At 39.3% G+C, this 17,909-nt stretch overlaps 2 long non-coding RNA genes across 2 annotated transcripts; one reads left to right on the top strand and one right to left on the bottom strand.

Moving 5' to 3' along the window:
* Positions 1 to 110: 110 nt before the first annotated feature.
* LOC124856077 lies at positions 111 to 17,144 on the top strand. The gene is made up of 4 exons (XR_007035248.1): positions 111 to 251; positions 8,464 to 8,680; positions 8,780 to 8,974; positions 16,665 to 17,144. It is a non-coding gene; the product is annotated as an uncharacterized LOC124856077 (long non-coding RNA).
* On the bottom strand, positions 4,501 to 8,497 carry LOC124856084. Its single transcript, XR_007035250.1, has 2 exons — positions 8,357 to 8,497; positions 4,501 to 8,283 (listed from the first exon to the last, which is right to left on the bottom strand). It is a non-coding gene; the product is annotated as an uncharacterized LOC124856084 (long non-coding RNA).
* Positions 17,145 to 17,909: the final 765 nt, after the last annotated feature.

Raw genomic sequence — 17,909 nt, 5'->3', positions numbered from 1 at the left:
GGGTTCCAGGTAACCTATAAAGAGGCGGTGTGACGGCGCAGTCGTGAGGACAGGGATTAGGACAGCTCCCAGGCAAAGAAAGCTTCTCATCTGTTTCCATCCGCTGCGCACACGCCTGTCCTGAGTGTCTCCAAAGGGAGGGCTGCATGCACGGAGGATCTGACTCACTTCGCTGCGCGGAAAACTTCGGATTGCCACTCATTATCGCACCCGAGCAGGGACTGTTTTTTTTTTTTTTTTTGCTCGCTTAGGTTTGTGGGGAACAAAATATTTATTTAGCTTCATTCCATTTGCACTGATTGTGTCACTGCATTAGAGGCGAGTCTTTGCCAGAGATTTATATTAAACAGCACTGATGCATACACACTTCTTTTACACTTACTCATAAATTCTACAGTCATTATAAAGAGATTAATACATTTCAAGTGTTTATGTTAAGTTTTAATTATTATGGCTCACAGTTTATAAAACCTATCATTACATTAAAATTTGATTACATCAGAGCAATAAAAACTGTTTTTGTAATGCAGCAATATTGAAAGGCTTTGACCCATGCTGAAATGCCAGGTTTCTGGGAAGTAAAGCTAAGTACATATTAACTGAAAAACATACAATTCTTATAGAACAGAAAATATAAAAAAAAAATAAAAGGTGCAATTGCAACCTAGATTTGTTAAGTGTGCAAATCCCTCACATTGAGACATGAAGCATCTTTTGCTTCAGTTTCAGAATTTCATATTCCTGAGTTCACACCTGCCATCAAATATTGGGTATCTGGGTAACCCGAAATAAATACCAATTGGCCTTGTAGCCTTTTTCCTGACTTTCCTGCATTTGCATTTTTTAGTTAAAGACTTAGTCGGCAGAGAAGTTACAAAGGATAAACATGTACAAACATATAAGTCAGGAGAAGGGTCTACAAAGTTCCACAGCATTATTTATTAACCATGGCACAATAAAGACAGTCATCAACAAACCTCTAAAAACCTTGTATGTATATGCCATGGTCAGATAAAGACAGACCTGAACTATTGTTGCACAGTTCTTCAAGTTCTAAAGCTGAAAATGAAAAGCACCTGAAGAGGGCTGTAAACAACAGATGTCTGGTAGATTCTAAGATAAGAGATATCGTCATAGTCCGATAGACTCTGAGGCAAGAGATGTCCTTACATTCCAATAGATTCTGAGAACTTTGGCAAAATAGGTAAATATTGATTAAATAAAATGTGGGATGCTGATAGGATCGTATCAAAAAAGATTGAAAGGCAAACTATATTTGTTAATATGTGAGCAGGTTATTGCACCTTTAAATACCTTCCTTGGGATCAAAGAATGGCTCTGCTGAGTGGTTAAGAAAGACCAGGTTGAAAGAACAGCAGCCTTCAGCTAGTCTGCATTGTTGGCTCCTGTGTTTCTCATCTTCCTCTTGACAATACTCCATAGACTGTCTGTGGGGTTAAAGGCAGGCCAGCTTGCTGGTCAATCACGCACAGTGATACCGTGGTCATTAATCCAGGTGTTAGTATTTTTGTGGTATCGGTAGGTGCCAAGACCTGCTTGAAAATGAAATCAGCATATCCATAAAGCTTGTCAGCAGAGAGAAGCAGGAAGTGCACCAAATTTTCCAGATAGATGGTTGTGCTGACAGTGGATCAACATGAACAGATGATTTGACTCCCTATATCATTACTCACTGTGGAAGCTTCACACTGGACCTTTATCAACTTAAATTCTGGGCCTCGACACGTTTCCTCCAGATTCTGGGACCTTTATTTCCAAATTAAATAAAACATTTACTTTAATCTGAAAAGATGAGTTTGGACTACCCAGCAGCAGTCCTGTACTTTTTCCTCTTCACCCCAGGTAAGACGCTTCTGTACTTGTCTCTGGTTCAGGAGTGGCTGAACGTCAGGAATGTAAACCTCTTTGGAGAGCTTTCAATCCTCTCAAGGCTATAGTTAGCTTGTAGTTGCTTGTGCACGTTTTTCTTCCACTCAACTTTCTGTTAGTATGCTTGGATACAGCTCTCTGTGAACAGACAGACTCTTTAGCAATTACCTTTAGTGGCTTATTTTTATTATGAAGGATGTCAGTGACTGTCTGCTGGATAGCTCTCCAGCAGCAGTTTCACCCACAATGGTGTAAGTCATAGCATAACATTTCTTAATTGAAAATAGTTTTTATTTTTATAAGTCTTTTGTAATGTTCTAATTTTCTAAGAATATAATTATTAGGTTTTCCATAAGCTGTAAGCCAGAAAAATCAAAACTATCTTAATGTGCATTTGACAAATAGCATTTTGTGTGTAATGAATCTATACAATGTATGAATTTCACTTTTTGAGCTTATTTACTGAAATAAATACATTTTTGGATGATATTCTAATTTATTGAGATACATAGTCCATGTTAGAACAAAGTTGCATTGCACATTATATATATTATACCTCATTAGTGGATATAAATAAATAGAATTAGCAAATAATACAAAACATCAATTTACTGTACAACCAAATCCGTTTTATTTGAGTCTCATTATTCATTTCACATGGTGTTTTAACTGGTAGCACGTCAGATAACATCTTTTCAAATGTTTAAAAATGTCAAAATGCATTTTTGTAGTCACACTGATGAGTTACTTGAACATATGTAAACCTGTAACTATTCTGTTGCATTCAGGGGGCCCCTGCTGGTGTGGGGTCCTAAGAAGCAAATTTTTCCACTTATGTCTGCTGTGACATTCAAGATCATAACCACTTTCTTTGCTTTAAATTAATTCTTAATACATATACTTTCCATTAAAGAATTGTGTGACACGAGACAGTAGCATAGAAAAAATGCCAACAGCTTTAAAAATACCCGTTTTAAAAAGTGAGCTGTACATTAAAACCTTTTGCAATATTTAATGTGTTCAGCAACAGTTGTCCTTAAGTTGAGCTGCATTTGTAGATTTTACAAAAGACAGAACCAGAACAAGGTATAAAAGAACTAAGGTGCTTGTCAAGCAGGAGTGCCTCCAGAAACCTTTCAAAATAACATGACAAAATGGGGTCCACAGCTGATTTTGTCGGGCCACACTGGAACCAAAAGCAACAGAATTTTAGGAGTTTTATTATGCTGTTGCCATATATAGAAGGGTGGGAAGTGGGTGTTCAAATTTAATTTCATAAAGAATGTTATACATATAAAACTGTCTGGCCCCAAGAGCATTTCATCTGTCATGCAAAGTAAAGATCTTGAAAGTTTATTTTGTTAATACATTTAAATGATAGTTGCAGTCATTTTGAAATTATTACAATTAAAATAATTTGGAATTTTAAAGAATTGTGCTTCATGTACTTTGTCTCTGCAGTTTATCTACTGCTATTTATTTAATAAGTCAGATGAACTAGAATTGGGGCCCCAAGTTCTATTCTGCTCAGGGCCCCATACAATCTTGGGCTGGCTCTGCCAAAAGGGACAGACAGAGCAAAATTAAAATTAAAGCAATTTTTTAAATTACTGTTCTGATGCTCAAAATCTCAAATGTGCTTGAAAAATTTAGCAAGGTTTTTACAAGGGTAGCAGATACATCTTTTATACTAATTCTTTTGGATGCAAATAAATCATTTTGGTTTCGTTGTCATAAACAAAAACCAAGTGGCCTCTGTGCAGAGTGATCTGCTTAAGTGGGAAAGCAGTTCAGCCTGCAGTGGCACAGACAGACTGAGTGGCCTTAGAGATGTTTGAATGGTAATTTGAGCCTTCACTCAGAACGGCTCCCTCTCGCTGTATCCTAAGAGGCACCTGTTGGCTGAACTGCTCTGAAATACCTGGATTGACAGACACAAAACACCAAACACAGGTGGCGCTGACTTCTTATCCTCCAGGGCATGACTTTTCTCAAGCAACTTGTTTGTTTCTGGAGACACGTCTTCATAACAAAATATAGAGAGAAAACATTTTCATTAAGATTTCTTTTCTGATCAATTTGATTCTCATTGTGTTGGGAAGGCATGACCCCGTTGAACCCGTGCTGCATAGAGACAAATGTAATGAGATTATCTGTGCATGAGTGTGAGCGTTGTTTGTGACGTGTCCTTTCCAGATTGTGTGTGCGTGCACAGCCTTTCAGGCTCTGCAGGCTCATGTGACAATATCACTGCAGTTAAGAGTGCAAGGATTAATGGTAGGGGTCACTGGGTTCACAGAGCTGTGTATTCAGTGTAAATGTACACAACTAGTTTATGCCAAAGGAAATGGTGTTAAAAGCCAAGGATTTTCTAACTTTATTACTGGGAGGGATGCCTGGTTGGTTTAATTTTAAAGCACAGGGGCAAAGAGTTCCCCTTGTAGGTCAAATGCTGATCCTCATTGTTATTCTAGTTGTTGCTGGATACAAGTATTACCTCATTTTTGCTACAATAATTTTAGTTACACATATTCAGCACTGAGATTCTCACTGTACGATAACTTGAGTAAAAGGACCACAGTTCTACTGTATCACGGTATGTAAACTGAATTCATGACAAGAAAATAGATTTTATTGAAAAAGGAAAAGCAACAATTTTCCACACCGCCTTAGAAATATACCGGTTATTACATTTATAATATTGCTATCTATAACATAAATTTGTTAATAATAAAGCTTTTTGTAAATAAACCTCGACATTAGATTCTCAGATCTTACTACAGATTTGAAATTAAGCTGCACATAATATCACTTTTATTTCAGTCAGAAGGCAACAAATGTTCCTAGTGCTGCTGAAATAAGATATTGTTTATTACAATATTAATAATGCTATTAATATAACATTTATTGTTACACCTGATAAATTAATAGTTTTCTTTTTCTGCTCTTTATATATTAACACCACCTTAGTTAACCATCTTAGTAACGCTGGTTAACTAGTCAGGCTGTCTGCTCTGGGAGTTGTTTCATAAATTGCCAAGTCTAATTTTAAAACAGCATTTGCTAGTAAGCAGTATAGTAGCCATCTTTCAGCTAGCTGACCAGAAGGGTAAAGCAACAGGTGGGGGAAGGGCTTCATACAATAGAAGATCAAAAGATTGAAAAATGAAAGTTTTCTCTTCAACACTCATTCATCTGGCTGCTCCACACATCACAAGAGGACGAAGACAAAGACACAGCTATTGTTCTGCTTGCCAAATCAAAGGACTGCTGTCAATCTTATATGAAACTATTGAGACTTCTGCTCGCTTTTAGAGTACTGATGAATCATCAGACCAGTCCTGTCACATTTTGTGCCCTTCTTATTTCCTATGTTTTGTACAAGGTTCCTACCTGTACAATCAGGGTTCCTACCAGATACACAGTCTGGAAACATACGGAAAAGTATGACATTTTAAGGGCTTCTACGTTTGGATAAAACGAACATGAGCATGGAATAATCAGATATTCGTATTTTCCATATTCCATTGTTTAAATGTTGTGTTCCTTCCTTCCTTCCCCTATATGCTCACATCTTTCCTTGCTTTATTCCTACCTCCATACTTACCTTATTTCTTGTTGCTTTATTGCGTTCCACATCCATTCCTTACTTGTTACCTTCCTTATTTCCGTCTTGTGCCCAGCCGTCCGTACTTCCTTCCTTCCTTCCTTTCTTCCTTCCTTCCTTCCGTCCTTCCCCTATATGCTTATGTCTTTCCTTGCTCCTTACCTGTTACCGTCCTTATTTCCTTCTTGTGCCTAGCCTTCTTTTTTTTTCTTTCTTTCTTTCTTTCTTTCTTTCCTTCTTTCTTTCTTTATTTCTTTCTTTCCTTCTTTCTTTCTTTATTTCTTTCTTTCTTTCTTTCTTCCACATGTCCTTTAATTGTTTCCTATCTTATACCCTTCATTTGCTTTCTATCTTATGCCCATCCTTTTGTCCTTTTTCTTTCCCTTCTTATAAAATGTTAAGGAACCCTGTTTGTACATCAGGCACATCATTTTATCCTGCATCATAAGAAAACATTGAATGTTTTCAGACCTCCTTTTTACCTCATGACCATATTCTGAACCATTTAAATGTCTGTTTTTCAAACTTTTTAATGCTTTACAAACTCTTGCAAATTTACATCACTGACATGCTACATGACTGTTTGCTGAATCCTGAATCCAGTATTCTATATCTTTATGAAATCGCTTTTATAAACTTATAAATTCAATTCAGTTCAGTTTATTTATATAGCACCAATTCACAACCCATTTAATGATGTCTATCATAGTTACAATATAAAAAAATATATGTTGCATTCAAAAATCATAACTTAGTTTTTTCCTCTCTGCAATAGTGTCTTCCTTTTTGTTTAACCATTCCAGAAAATTTGAATTTAAAAGTATTTTTGAAATATTTTCTATTAAAAACTGCTTTAGAATTCTTTGTAAAGCCCCAAACATATTTTTATCTGTTTTTATATTGGTGTGAATCTGCTGCTTTATCAGGATTCAGGCTTATCGGGTTGGGAATAATTTTAATATAGGTGAAGGATTATGGCTTTCTTGTCTTGTAGCTAGTCCCTGAAATCAATCCAGTTTTCCTAAAAAACCTAAAAGCATGGAGGCTGCTTAGGATTCTGCTTAGATATTTTGCTAGAATGCTCCTTGACCTCTGACTGTCTCGAGGCTCTTTGCACTCTAAGCCTTATTTGTAAACAACATGTTTTCTGAAGGTCTCCTGCACCCGCTCCCTGTCTGTAAGTCAGCCTGATTTGCACAAAGAGACCATTCTCTGCAAACTACCCCTCTCCCAACAGACACACATACACATTATTTTGCCATTTCTTTCTAGCAAAGATCTTCGTATCAATTGGGATCAGAAAACAACATTTAGCTTTACAGAAGGCATACAATAATAACTAAAATAAGCAATGCAGATGAATGACCTGAAGGTAGTGCTTAAATTCTTTGCAGCGCCTAGACCACCAGTCTCGTCGCAAACAAATCAATGTGGGCTAAATGCTCCATGAAATCCAACAAGATTGTACACCAAAAACAGAACAAAAACAGGCAAAAAAGCTGGCATTAGATCTCACACTTTTTGCTGTGACTAGCTTGCTCCTATTCTCGCCTGCGCTGGTCTGTTAACTTTTGTAGCTCCTTAGGAAAACACGTTCATTAAGATCCCAGCAGGATTCCTTGGGGTTCGCCCCGTCAATGACAGACTCATGAATGACTCAATGTGTCTGGATTTGTAACCTATGAGGGCCTTAGAAAAAGTCCGACAGACAATGGCAACTGAGGCAAAGCTACAGAGCCCTCAGCCTAAACAAAATGCCATTGTTCGTGTTTTTTCACATTTAGACAGGGGGGGCTGGGTGCTAAGCATCTCCTCTCTCGGCTCCCCACCCAATGAGGCTCCCACAACCTTAGTCGGTTGCACAGCCCCAGTCTCCAAGGGTTGCTAGTGGCGTAAGTAATTAGGAAAGCTCCCTCTCAGTTTCTGCATCTCCGCAGGGGGAGCCTCTTCTTGAAATGCACTCCTCATTCTGAGTCCAGGCAGCAGTTGATGAGGGATTATCTGCTGGCTGTGGCATGGCATACTCCCCTCTATAATCTTCAATTAGTTCAATTCACGGCAATATGCTGCCCTGACATGCCGCTACCTTTCCCACGGCTTCATCGTAAAAATCACGGTAAAGTGTTAGAGGTTTACCAGCTTTACATGTTAAACACGTTGTTTGCTTTGTTATTACACAGTATGCTGAAATATAATCTTCAGTCTGTTGCAGATTACATAGAACTACATTATAGTTTTCATGTTTGCAATTATTCATTTGCTGCATTTTCTTCAACAGTTTTTTTAATTTAATGTTTTATTGTCTATTAATGTGCGTACTCACTCAAAAAGACCTATAATAAAGAGAGCTAATACAATAATGAGAGCTGCGGATACACCAACAGAAACATAACATTTGTGAACTGGGAGAAAATTGATACAGGGTTTTCAAAAAATTTCAATCAATATAAACGTGAAATGCTTTGCATGCATTGCCTTTTACTCTGATACCTCTGAATAAAGTCTCTCTGAGATTCAAGCCGGGGAATCTTGCTGGGCAACTCCAAAATAAAGTCCGAAGAAACATGTTGATAAAGTTAAAAAGACGGTATGAATAATTTTGGACTAAATTGTACAGAGACATGGTCGGCAAGCATTAATCCGAAAAGCAGCCTGTCATAATTCTTTTTGATCGACTCTTTTGGTAGCAATTACGACTAAGCAAGGTGGGTTCAAAAGTTTTTTTTTGCTAAACAAGAATGAGAAGAGATAGTTGGCTGGACTCAATACTGGTTTCCAGGTGACCACTAGGGGTAGAGGAAAGGGTTAGAATCATTTGAACGGAAATGGAAAATTATGTTCCGAAGAAAATGAGCTTACTGTTCAAGAAGTGTAGGATAATCCAGAGAAAGGCAGATCATTCCAGTGAGCTGAGATCGACAGGAGTTTGGGTTTTGTGAAGCTGATTGCTTTCTTTCCCCCTCCAGGAGGAATCCGAGGTGTAGAGAATCAAAGAGGGTGGACAGGCAGGTAAGCGATGGAGAGGTGGAGGTAAAGAATTCATAAGGCAGCAACCAGGAGGACTGTAGGGCAGCTGTGAATCCAGGAAGGTCGTCCAGGAAGTAGTTCACACAGTCAACACTATCTTCAGGAATGAATCTCCAGAGTTCAAAACAAAACGTCCAATGTTCTTCCGGAGGCTCTGTGAGTACAAAAATTATTAAACTTAGATCAAGAGGGAAAACGCAAAGACATGAGCCTGATTACCACTCATGTGGGCAAATGATCTGGTGTTTGTTTCAGGGATCAAGGTCCTCTTTAAGCTCCTCCTGATGATTGCAATGAACTGCAGCGGCAGTGGCCGCACCTGCTGGTCACACCCTGGAAGGAGGTGAGAGAGAAGAACAACCCAAACAACTCGTGCAAAGATCAGTGATATGACACTCCCAAGATTCTGATGATAACTCTGGAGGAGCTGCAAAGATCCACAGAGCTCAGGTTGGAGAAACTGTTGGCTGTTAGTCATAGCAGTAGTGGTAGTATCATCATTTGGAAATGCTTTTCTTCAGCAGCGACAGGGAAGCTGGTCATAGTGTAATGAATAACTCGGAGGACCCAAAATTTCAGCTGGACACAACAGATAAGATTCAAACAATTTACTGAAAGCTCTGGAAGATGATTGGCAGGAAACCACCAGCGGCAGACCCAGGAACCTCCGAGGGCAGACAGATAGGTTAGTGGCTGAGCAGAGTACTGAGAATAGTGACAAACTCAGAATAAATGCCACTAACCTTTTCAGTATCCGTTGAGAGATAAGGAAACTGAATTTCGGCTCCTCAGTGTGATGGTCCAGTGACAGCAGTTCAACGTCACACGGCTCTCAGGTTTTTCCTTCCAGTAAGTGAGCAGAGTGCAGTAGTCAGGGGACAGAAACTGGGTCAAAGCCGGGGAAGCAGAGTCAGGCAACAGGATCTGAGGGAGAGACTTGAATCGTCGGTCAGGGTACAGAAGCAAGGTCATGAACGGGGCGACAGATTCAGGCAGATGGATCCAGGGGTTAGGCAAATAGTGGTAGTCGGGAGGCAGAACCAAGCTCGATGTCCAGAAATCAGAAGTCGAAAGACAGCAGAGGCGACTGTGGCTCAGTGAGAAGAGTGGTCCTCTTGCAATCCGAGGGTTGTGGGTTTGATTCCAGCTTCCTCCTGCCACATCTCAATGTTCTTATCAGTGTGTATGTTAGGGAGTGTGTCTGGGTGAATGTGGCTCTAGTGTAAAGTGCTTTGAGTGGTCAGTATGAATGGAAAGGCATATAAGTTCAATCCATTTAGAGAAATCCAGGAGGCATAAACAAGATCAGAATCACACAGGGAAGGAAGGGAATGCTGGACATTTACTCATGATAATACTTTTGATAATCTGGCACTGTTTGTCTGCCAGAGTGCTGCTTATAAAGTCAGGTGAACAAGTGGAGCTGGTGAGGTGTGATTAGGGAGCTGGCTGGGAAGGAATTAGTGAAAGCAATCCTCCTATAGTAGCTGCAGCACAGAGAAGATGAGCAGGCCGAGATGAAAGACAAACACTGCAGAATCATAACACATAGTTGATAAAAAGATGCATGGATAGAGAACTGGAAGACAACCTGGTTGAGGCAGTGAAAGACTTTAGATTGGGGTGGAGGTTCCTCCTATAGCAGGGCAATGGTGCTAAATACACAGTTAGAGCTAATGTGGAAGGATTAAGTGCTCTCAGGCCCCTGTGTGTAAGAAGTTTGCTATGTAAAGTCACTTTACTTATTAAAAAAGACTGAACTAAAACATATAGACATTGAAAGTATATGGCGCCATGAACGGCAGTCTCCTACGCTCTATTTTATGTGTTTATTTTGCTCTCTGCCACCATTCTGAGGTTACTTACGCTAAAGAGAAACTTCTAAACATCAGACAGTCCTCTTCAGGCATTTTTCCCAATTTTTCTTCGATCCTAACTTAACTGAGATCTTGGTTGGCAGTCCAGTAGCTCAGTTTGTGATCTACTGGAGACGCAGAAGAGGAAACGCTAAAGAATCTGTGATAGCGGGGGACTCATAACACCCTTTGCTTCATTCAATCCACCTAGCTAACAAAATAGACAAATTGCTGCTTCTCAATTCTAAAGACTCTGACTTACGCAGATCTGCTGCCCTCTGTTTCACCAAAATCCAGCTTGGCAACACAAAACCAGACAGCACATATCTGATGCCGTTTCAAGCAGAGTTCAGAGCGAAGCTCTTGGGGAAAAAGAGGGGAAGTGGACTTTAAAGGTTGGTGTACTGATGTCACAGTGTTACAGAAGACATGTAACCCTCAGCTGGAGTCATTTTTTTCATTGACTGCAAACCCTTTTATACAATGAGGGAGTTCTCCTTGTTTGTTCTGGTCAGTGCATGTCAAAGGCTGAAAAGCAGCTCGCTGACCTGATAACAGATGTGGAGAAAAAACACCCAGACTCTCTCATCATTGTTCTTGGGGAGTTTAACAGCACAATCATCTCCAATGAACTTCCAAAATACAGACAACACATTAAAGGATAAAACATACAGGACCACTGGAACACATCTTTTAAAAGTTGCATTTCAGGCTGTCACCAGGGCTGCTTTGGGACTTTCTGATCACTGTCAGCTTCTCATTCCAACCTATAGGCAGAAACAAAAATGTGTAAACCAGTGGTTCAAACTTTGGAAATGAACGGATGAGTCAAAGCAGGTTTTACAGGCCTGCTTTAACTGCACAGATTGGTGTGTTTTTGAAGTTTCAGCCTCTTACCTAAACCAATTCATTGACATTGTGACATCATACCTACGTTTTTGTGAGGACATGTGTGTGCAGACCAAGACCTTTCAGACATACAACAACAAGAAACAATGCTTCATTAAAAACTGCGTAGGAACAAGGAAGACATTTACAGGAGTGGGGACCAGGTCTTGTGTAAGCAGGCCAGGATCAAACTGACCAAGGAAATTAGTGCAACTAAGAGAGGCTACAGCGAGAAGCTAGAAAACAGCTTCTCAGCCAAAGACCCTGCTTCAGTTTGGAATGGTTAGAGAAACCTCAATGCCTACACCACCCCCCGCCCCCATGTGACATTGTGACATTAAAGAGGACATATCTTTTCACACTTAAATCATGCAGTTGTGGTCTATATGAAGTGGAACTGCAATGCTTCAGTCTGAACTCTTTGTTATTGTAGCTCTACAGACTACTCTTTTACCCCTGTTCTGAGGTGCGTCTGAGAGCAACTCGTTTTGGTGTGGTCTCTTTAAATGCCACTGAGGCACTTCACACACTGCCGCCCTTCAGGTTAAAGAACTTTAACACGTTCAGCCATTTTTGTAGTTTGATAACAGAGATATGTCTAACGGTGCAGAAAAAAGGCAATAATGGCAAAAACAATGCAAAACTGTTCCTGTAATGTCCCCACAGGGTCTCTAGAGCTCTGTGGGGTTCCCATGTGCTTCAAATGCTTCACAATCATCTTGGTCCCCAAGAAACCCACCATCACAGGGTTCAATGACTACAGACCTGTCGCACTGACATCTGTGGCCATGACGGTCACCTCTTCCCTCACAATTCTCAACAACACCGCGTCTGCTGTGGATCATTTCCAGTTCCTAGGAACCACCCGTTCTTGGGACCTGAGATGGTCCTCACACATAGACACTGTTCGTAAGAAGGCCGAGCGGAGACTGTACTTCCTGTGGCAACGCAAGAATTACAGCTTGCCAAAAGAGCTGCCATTATTCAGTCTGTTTTGTGCACATCCATCTCTGTGTGGTTTTGCTCATCCACAAAACAGGGCAGAACCAAAGTACAATGAACAATTAGGTCTGCAGAGAGGATAATTGGGGCTGACCTTTCCTCCATCCAGGACTTCAACAGGTTTAGGGCCTGAAAAAGGGCAGCTAACATCTCTGCAGACCCCACACAGCCTCCAAACAAATTGTTCAGCCTTTTACCTTCAGGTCGACTCTACAGAGGGCTATGTGCAAAACCTAGCTGCCACAGATACAGTTTTTTTCCCCAGGATGTCTTTCCGATGAACACTTAACAATCAGGGTGCCAAGATAAATACCATGCATAATTGCACAATTCAACCATGCCTTTCTTTTTGTAAAAACTCTGTATATTTACAAATTTGTTTTATTACCCTTTTGTATTTCTGAAAAAAGAAATGTCCTTACTGAGAGCAAAGTGGAACCAAAGCCGAATCCCTTTTTTGTTTGTACAAACCTGGCAAATAAAGCAAATTCTGATTCTTCTAAAACAGCTGGAACTATCAGAACCTGTGCTGCAGCTATCTTGGAACCTCCACAATGAAGCATAAGAGCTGGCTTTCTCAGCAGCCCTCTGTTCCAGTCCTGGTTTATTTGCAGTTTCTCTCAAATTACAACAGATGAACCTCATGAATTACTTAGACTAAAGGATGTTTTTAAAACTCCTTTCAACCGCTTGATTAAATCCAATTTCAATGACAAAGTTGGTGACTAACACTGGCCAAATAAACAGAATGTTTTATTTGCACAGAATAGTATAAATTGCCTGCCTTTGTAAACTTATTTGCAAATCTTTATTTGATTAGAGAGTTGAATATGAAATTATTGCTGTTTCCTCACTTAATCAGAAAGTAAAATGATAACCCCTCTCTGCCTAAGCTGGTACAAGTTAAAACCTTAATGCTCTGTGGGAACACTGGCTTGCAAACCCTCAAGGAAGCTATTTTCTTAGAGCTCCAAAAACATTTCCAGTTGAATAATTTATCTTTCATCGAGCATATTTGGTTCGGGGGGGCTTGCATGCTTAAGTAAAGCTGAGTGTTTATTAAATGAGCACCAGTGTTTGGAGAGGAACACTATACCTTACTGGGACCAACTCGCAGTTCATTAATATTGGTTGAGTTGATGTAGAAAAGCGCCTGCATTAATGCCATTTATGTTGTATGCAACTATCTAATGCCAAGAGACTGGAGAAGCGAAAAGGAGTAGGAGGCCTTTTGGTATGTAAAAAGGGGTTGGTAGAGATCTATATGCTAATCTTGTCTCTTTGAATGTTAACTGATCCGTTCATCACACTGTTTACTCAGTCACAATCTCTTTTTCATCAGCTGGGTTTCCATTGAAGCTAACTGAGAAAACTTGGAAAAAAAGGTCAATCCTAAATCCCTCTTCTTAGTGAAATGCTTATCGTTTATTTTACTTTTTAAAACTGGTGTGAATTATATTCTGACACAAATGAGTTCAACAGTGCTAAGTAATGTTAAAACTTTAGTTAGTTTAAAGAGACTGTAGTAAAAGACTCAATGATATTGAAACAGCTGTTAGCTATTCATTATGAAATACACAGCAAAGCGCATATATATATTGTTCAAAAATTGTGTTCCCGATTGGAGCAGAAATTATTGTTGCGACTATGAATCTGAATATATTATTTAATATTAATGTTTTAATATTTTATCAAATAATATTTCGGTCTGTTAAGGGTTATCCTGTGAATACCAGTCCAGTAAGGCGATGGTATTAGGACAAAATAGAAAGGTGTAGATGAGCTCTGACATTATTGAACAGCCAAACTCTGCACATATATGGAATGAATTCACACAATTTCTTAAAATACAAGAATTTATTAACAAAAATAAGTCAACTCAAAGTCAATCATATTTCAATCAACAAACTCTTTTCTATGCTAAAACAATCCAACTAATCTACCAAGCAGAATGAAAGATAACGAAGACTAATGGGCTATGTACAATATAAACAAGTTGATTAAAGATGATTGAAAATCATGACCAAAAGAGTGATGCAACATTACCATGCAATGTTTATGTTTGAGAACCAAGGATTATCTTGAAGAATCTGGAAACGGAGTTAAGTTAGTCTTGGACCTAACTTAGGAAATAATCAGCATACCTTTAGACAACCATTCACAATGCAAGATCAGATAAAATATTATTTTATTAAAATAATGTTTTAAAGAATGATTTGCTGAATAAAACCAACCTTCTGGATGACTAATTCTCAACGGTGTCTCATTAGTTGCCTTTATTAATATTTAAATAAATATTATTAAGGAAATGGTAAAATATTTAAGGAAGTTTTTTGGAAGAGCCAAATCTTTCTGGATAAATGGGCCTTAATGGTGTTTACTTAGTTATCAAGTTTAATAAAATTATGTTTAGAGACTATTATTTACTGGATTGAAAACTAACAACCTTTCTGGGTAAATATTGTTTAGCAGCAAGTACGTGTTCTAAGCTGTTAGCAGTTAAAGCTAACAAAAGAAGCTGATAGCTTAGCACCAGAATCAAACACACACCTTTAAAATACCGTTAATAAAAGCATTAAAATGCATAAGTGCGGACGGCGCGTTATGATCAATCTTCTGTGTTTAAAATCACCCTTTAAATAAAGTTTGTCTTAACTTTCAAAACACACAAACACAGAACACAAAACTGAGCACGTGCAGAGCAGATAGCCTGCTAGCACCAAGATAGCTGAGTTCAACACAAACAAAACCAAACTTCATAAAATGAAAAACATTTAGATTATTTCATTCTAAATCACTTCTATCACTCTGCCCAAACCCTAACCTTGTATGTGAACCGTGCTGAGGAGAAGTCGTCGACGAAGTTTGAAGAAAGCTTTGTGAACAAAGGGTTAACTTCACCTAACCTCCGGAGCTGTGGGTGAACGACGGCTCACTCTGTCCGCCAACCAACTGCACAGTTACTGTAACCACGGTGATGCGGTCCCTGTTGTCCTCTTTTCAGACCTCTTTTCAGCGTCGTAGAGACAGCGTCTCTGCTGGGAACTCTCTGGAAGCAAAGTTTGATCTGTAGGCTTCAGAGAGAAAGTCAAGCAACGCTTGTACCTTAATTATCCCGTTCATGAATGAATCTACCGGATACACGAACAGTAATTCATTCGTACTGAACTTAGTGCATATGATCGATGATCGTATGACACTCTTGGATCCAGTTTAAAGAGTTAATGTCTGTTTGCCTGTGTCTCTCTGTCCAGGCCTCGGGGTGACCTGTGTAGAAGAGATCGATTCATTGGAAAGGTGGGGTTTTATACGGCCAGTGGTATCATGGGAAGTTTGCTGTTACACCCAATTCCTAAGTTGTGCCGGAAGTAGGTTAATGCAATTTATTTTGAAGGTTCCAGAAAAGTTCGTACCCCATTTCCTGCTGTAACCATGGATGTGGGTCCCAACATTATATTTCTCAATAACAAAGTAGTTACTAGTAGGTGAAGTAGAGTAATGGAAAACCAAGAGGTCAAATAGTCATAATATGTATTCTGCTTATTATGTATGGCTGCACCAATAATTGATAGAAGCAGGTTCAAAATAATACCAGTGTGAATTTCAATCAGTGAGGTCATTCATTCTGTGAAAACACAGCCAGCAACAAGGTGGTCCTTATGTAAGGATGAAGGCAGCAAATGTTGAACCTGCTGGTTAAAGTGCAATCATCTCTGAAAATATGACTAAAATGGGCCATTCTAGACATTGTTCAGCAGGATAGCGTAATTTGATTAAAATGTTGTTTGGAGAATAAAAAACATAAGAAAAAGTACAGAAAATTATGCTTAAATTGTCTCAGTTGCCTTTAATGAATATCTACAGTTACCTGGGATCAGGCAAAGCAAAGCAAAGTATTTTATAGTTGGGTAGGACAATAAAAAGAGAAAGCAAAACATAACCAGGCCAAACATCACCACCGGGTAGTTATATATAATTATTTATATGTATACACACACACATGTATATATATTCTCAGGTTATCTTTGTCTGGTGTGATGATTGCAAAAAAGCAAAAACAGAAGAAATCTGTAAAAGGGCAAACATTGTTTGAGAGCACTCTATCAGTTTCCATCCACTTTACAATTATGCTCTACTTTGCATTGGTGTATTGCTTGTATTCCCTTTTAAATACATTGAAGCTTGTTATGTCCCAGACCAAAGATGGTCTGGGACATGGTCTGGGACATAATGCAGCCCATCAAGCCCAATCAGGAGTAGCATAGAGACGAGCAGATTCCCTGAGGTAGATGCCAGATTGTTTTGCTCACATGCATAGTAATCAGGACTACCTTCTTTGTGCTATTGTTTTCCTCTAAATTCTGGCACTTTCCTTTGCTGTTTTTATCTTGTAGGAACCAGTTCCCTTGTTCAGTTCCTGGCTTCCTGTACTCTGCTTCTTCCTTCCTTGTGATTATTGGAGAAATCCCCTCAAGACTCTTCCCATGAATTTCCTCATGGCCCTTTTGGTTGCCCTGCTGTTACAAGCTTTTGGATTCCTTCGACAGCAACGCTCATTCACCTGCTTGTCCATGCTCCAGCATTCCTCCATCCACTGATCTCATACACTGGAAAGAAACAATGAAGGAAACAATAAACCAGCCACCATTCACACTTGTCAACCTTAGACTTTGTGGATAAGACTTGCCTTCCCTGGAACTCCATCACCACCTTCAACAATAAGAACCTCTCAATATCAATTATACAACATTATTAATCATTTCCAATCTTAGACAACAACCACTTACTTCTCCTTCTCCTTCTCAGTGCTGATCTGGACCTTCCACCTTAAACCTGGTAACATGCACATAGTTTCAATAAACCTTTCAAACTCTTTTTGTGTCTCCGTGATTGCTGCCAGCGCTAGAGTCTAACATTAAACAAACATGACATGAATATCTGCAGAAAAAGGGATCTTCTTTTACAATGTACAAAAACAATTTTAATCTACTTCTAAAAGCAAACCTCAAAATTCAACAACAATCACTGACATGAACGGTTTTTAATGTGCAGGAGGTGGTCATGTTCAATTTTTATTGGAGGCACGAAAACCACAGCAGTGCCAGTACGGTGAGTCATTCTCATCTTGGGAAGGGTTATCTAAGGTAAAATCATCATGTGCTCTCCCAGGGTACTTTATCTATTATTTGTGATGACAAAAATCTGGCCTCTGTTAAAACGTCAGTCCAGCTCTGGGACATTGCCAGAACTGCAGGGATAGAAATAAAGCTTTCAACTCCCCTCAGTTTACCTGTGACCTTCATTTTGAGGACACGGCTGAAAACGTGAGTGCCCATGCTGCCAGGTGTTTTTGAATGTGGTTGTGTGTGGGTCTTATTTGTTTTTTTCCACTAGAGCGCAGTGATAGGCCTTGACAGGCAGGCAGACGTGCCTTAACAAGATGTGGGGCCAGCCTTGATAACACTCAGATGAGCTCTCTATTTTCGGTCATGGGACTTTGTGGACTCACTCACCCCAGCCAGGGCAAATCAGAAACTGTTAGTCAGGGACACATACGTCAGGATCCAGCACAAGCAATCTTTTATTCATGTCTTCAAACAAATACAAGTAGTATTTAAGCAAACATAACTCTATATTTT

This window comes from Girardinichthys multiradiatus, chromosome 2 (assembly GCF_021462225.1).
Source record: "Girardinichthys multiradiatus isolate DD_20200921_A chromosome 2, DD_fGirMul_XY1, whole genome shotgun sequence".
Lineage (NCBI taxonomy): Eukaryota > Metazoa > Chordata > Actinopteri > Cyprinodontiformes > Goodeidae > Girardinichthys > Girardinichthys multiradiatus.
Note: the sequence above shows the minus strand (reverse complement) of the source record. Positions and strands in the feature narration are given on the sequence as shown.